This window comes from Mobula hypostoma, chromosome 16 (assembly GCF_963921235.1).
Source record: "Mobula hypostoma chromosome 16, sMobHyp1.1, whole genome shotgun sequence".
Taxonomy (NCBI): domain Eukaryota; kingdom Metazoa; phylum Chordata; class Chondrichthyes; order Myliobatiformes; family Myliobatidae; genus Mobula; species Mobula hypostoma.
The window spans coordinates 40,945,423-40,949,826 of NC_086112.1; the positions used below are offsets into that span (position 1 = coordinate 40,945,423).

The window sequence follows — 4,404 nt, forward strand, 5'->3', positions numbered from 1 at the left end:
TTCTTTTTTTCTTTCCTTTGGTCTAAGACCCATTTATAACTCAATTTCTGGGGGTTCTTCTCTAGATTGTCCGGCACTGAAGCAAATAGGTCTTCACTCTGGAATAAATTAAACAATCCACAAATTGGCAGGTTCCAGCCATAAAGCGTAGTCATTTCCATCTGGTAAAGATGATGAAAGCAAAGTGAAATCCGTGAAAAGGTGAATGTTATTCTTAACAATATGTACAATCATCAAAACTGAGATGGCATTGAAAAGTGTCTTCAAGTAGTGTGTTCTTCAGTCTGTCAATAAACTTGTTTGTTTCAATACAGATTTCCATATAAAAGTCATGAAAAGTTGATCTCTGAGCATAGGAAGTTAAGAAGATGTGTGCCTCAAACTTGCTAAGAGTTCTAGGCAGCAGATCACCTCTGTATAATGAAGACTCCTCTGTGCAGCTGTGCTAGATATGTACACATCTTTGTGCTATCACTTGTCTTCCTTACCCTTATCTCATTTGTTGCAGCTGAGCTAATTACAGAGCCAATCTTCATATTCTCTTTAGATTCCAAATAGATAGCCTGACCTCTCTTATTGTAATATAACCTTCCATCTTCTATTCGTGCTTCATACCTTTGTGCTGGTGATTCAGCAGGAGTGCTGGGAAGATGCTCAGGAGAAGAGAGAGATGCTGGTTTTTTCGGAGATTTAAGCTTATTGAGAGTTCACAGGTCTGCCATTATCTGTTCTTCTGTTAGCAAGTAATTTAACTGCGCAGATGCAGGTTTTCGTCTTTTGTCTAGAATTGGAACAGGGTCATTAGGTCTCCTCCTTAGCTTCCTAGTCATTATTGGCTTTACCTCCGTAGAATCTCCTGTGAGTTCCATTGTTAGCCTCTCATTCTCAATCATCTTTTTCTTTTTTTCTAACTCAATCTTTTTATCTTCAAATTCCTTCACTGCTGCTTTCTTCTCTTTAATATAATTCCTTTCCCCTTGTTCTGTCTCCAGTTGCAGAAAAAGCTCTGCATTTCATATTCTTTCCTTGTATTGTTGATCTAGTTTCTTCATCCTTTTCTGATACTCCTGTAAAGTGCCTTCCTGTAACTGCTGTAGCTGTCTTTTCAGAGATGTCAATTTCTCCTGGTACATCTGCTCTTTTACTTCCAGGTAGTCTTCATCATCCTGCTTATAGGCAATATCTGTCTCACTTGCATCCTCTGTATCTTCATCTGAGTCGCGGCCACGGATACTGCGTTCATCCTCATCGTCGATGCTGTCTAGCTCCTCCTTGTCGTTGTAATAGTCGACAATGGGTGAGAGGAGAGCTGCGGACATCTTCCCCGCCGAGCTGCCCTCCTTTGTTGACACATCTAGTGCCTTGATGGTGTGCCAATCCAACTGGATTTTCCTGGGCCATTTCCCTCCCAGCAACGTTGGTCCTCCATTTTTCAGTACATAGAGGTTCAGCTACTGTGTTTTGTCTCCGTAGGTCACTGTCACTTTAATTTTGCCTTTGGGACGCACTTTCTGTCCTGTGTAAGTCTTCAGCAGTAGTTTAGTTCGTTTCAGAGGTATGTGAGAAAACAGTTGTTTGTAGTCATGTACAGAGATCACTGTTAAAGCTGAGCCTGTGTCCAACTCCATTTTCAGTCTCACGCCTGCCACTTGTGGAGTGATCCATATTATTCTTCGATCATCTGAATCTTTCACGCTGTGAAGTTGCAGACAAGACAATTCACTTTCATCTGAGTCTTTTTCATCAGAACTGCTTTCTTCCATCTTGTGTACATTGTTGTGTTTTCCTTCCTGGGGTTTCTTGTTTCTCTGCATTTTGTCCTTTTTCTGCTGTTTACTAGCTGTGCATACTCTGCCAGTGTGGCCCTGTTTGCCACAGTTTCTGCACTCTTTGTCTTTAAACCAACAGTCATCAGGGTCATGTGACATGTTCCCACAATGGTAACATTTCTTTCCTTCATTTCTGTTCAGTGACATTTTATTTGTAGCATATTCCATAAATTTTCTTTGTATCTCTGAAGCACCCCGTGCTGATGTTCCTGTTGATATTGCAATGTTCAGTGCCTTCTCTAATGTAAGGTCTTTTTCACACAGGAGCTTCTTCTGTGTGGTTTCACAGTGCATGCCACACACTAACCTGTCCCTCAATGTGTCCGATAGACTAGCTCCAAATTGACAATGTTCTGATAATTTGCGCAATTCAGCACAATTTTCTGATATGTTTTCATTTTTGCTCTGATTCCGTTTGTGAAATTTAAATCTTTCAGCAATAACCAATGGTTTAGGGTTTAAGTGCTGTTGGAGAGTGTCTACTATTTGCTGGAACGTTTTGTCAGCTGGCTTTTCAGGGGTTAACAAGCTCTGTAGCAGCCCATATGTTTTTGCTCCCATAATACTGAGTAAGATGCTGGCTTTCTTTTCATCATTAACACCATTAGCTTCACAATATAACTCCACCCTCTCAATGTAAGTTGCCCAGTCTTCAATGCCACTATCAAACGCTGTAATGGTTCCATCATCACCATCTTTGTTATGTTAATTTATCCCCATTTTCGCCTTGTTTTCTTTTTGACTCACGTGTCCTTTTTGCTAGCGCCACGAGTGCATTCCGACTAGATGCGTGTGTCACTCCTTTTTATCCCCTTTCTGGGACAGGCAGACCCTCGGCCCCTGGGAGTCAGCACCAGCTGTGGTCCTGCCTGGACGTGCTGTGGCTCTGACTATGTCTCTTGGTCTCCCGACGTTCCCGACCCCGGCTGTGCTCCCGCTTCCTTTTGGACTCGCGGCCTCGCTCTGCCTCCTTCTTCCGCTCCTTGGCTCGTTCCTCGTTCCAAAAACACCACAGATCATAGGAGTGGGTTTAGGGCAGGATCTGAAAGAAAAGTGCATCTACCCACATATCTGTAGGAACCTGTTCCAAATTAAAATACAAAGGCTTCACAGCTGTATATTTCTTTTTATATTATCAAATGGAATATAATATCAGCTCATACAATATTGTACCATGTGACCACCTGCCCTTTATAGATATCAGTTTTCCTTTTTAATGTGAAAGGACAGAACTGGTTTTCCAGTTCAGCAGTAACAATATACGAAAAAAAACTAAAGCAATCTGTAAGTAAGTTGTTTTTAAGCTAAAGATTGCCTTTCAGTAAGGGTAAGTGTCCATCTGCCTCCCACTGCAGGAAAGTGACACTTCCTGGTCAGGGACCAGGCTGTCCACCGACTTCACCTTCACCTGTGTATAGCGTCTCCAGCAGAGTTGCCACTGATATTTTCACATCCAAGACTGAAAGCTTCTTGATGGCATAATCAGCTCCAAAATGAGCAACTACCTTAATCTAAAATCCCACAAGTTCCTAGTTGGCATTATTCACAGAACACAGGATCATGCCAATGAGCCTGAAGTGTTGATGTATGGGTAGTGGAAAACTCACCATCAGCTCCATGCTACAAAGCCAAAATCCAGAAAACAGTCGGAATACTGGACTCTGTGCTGAAGGTCAATGCAGATTTTATCCCAGCTCAGCTTCTAGTTTTGGGTCTACTTCTTAATGATCCTTTGGACACATCCTTATAGAAGTCTACAGTTTTTCAAACATTCCAATTTTTATCCCCGGTGTCATTAAACTCCAGGTGTAAGATCAATGGGGACCAGCCAAGGCTTGCTTTCAATGGGATTATCAACTCATTGAAAATCAGTGGTGACCTGCAAATTCTTCTGCTTTCATCTTTGTGCCAATAAAATATCTGGGTAGGAATGCAATAAAGCCAAGCCTCATTAAATCTTTATTTTAAAAGTATGCATTCATGCATGAACAACAATATAAGTTCAATACAGCAAACAATCCATTAACATGCTGTAAAAGCAGCAGTTGTGTAACATTCAATAACAGTACTAAACCACGGGGCCAATTTCTAGGCAGGAGCCAGAAATCAATATCTTACCATCTTGTCTTCAATAGGTAGCTACTCATTATTCTGGAATCTGTTTCATGAGATGCAAAACAAAAACTGAAGGGAAGGAACAAGGGGAATATTTCTGATAAATTGGAAATCAAACACTCACCTATGGAGGAAAATGCTTAGTTACTGAAAGCTCTAAGATTTAGTGCCGAGTCTTGCCCGATCAGGAGATGAACTTATATTAGGTTTTGTTGGGATAGTGTAGGAGGCTGAAACAGAGGTGAGTGTGGGAGTGGCATAGGGAATTAAGAACAACTGGAAACCGAACAGACTGAATGGGGCATTCTGAAAAGTGCCCACCCAATCTGTGTTTGGGTTCTGCGATGTAAAAGGACTTCATAAGCACCAAATCCAGTACAGCTAAGCTGAAAAATATATACGTGATTTCCAGCGAGTAGAAAAATCACAGACAGCATGCCTATTTTCCCCCATAATATGC

General features: G+C 41.5%; 1 pseudogene; it reads right to left on the reverse strand.

Moving 5' to 3' along the window:
* Positions 1-395: 395 nt before the first annotated feature.
* LOC134357558 (sin3 histone deacetylase corepressor complex component SDS3-like) lies at positions 396-1,319 on the reverse strand (annotated as a pseudogene).
* Between the last annotated feature and the right edge of the window lie 3,085 nt (positions 1,320-4,404).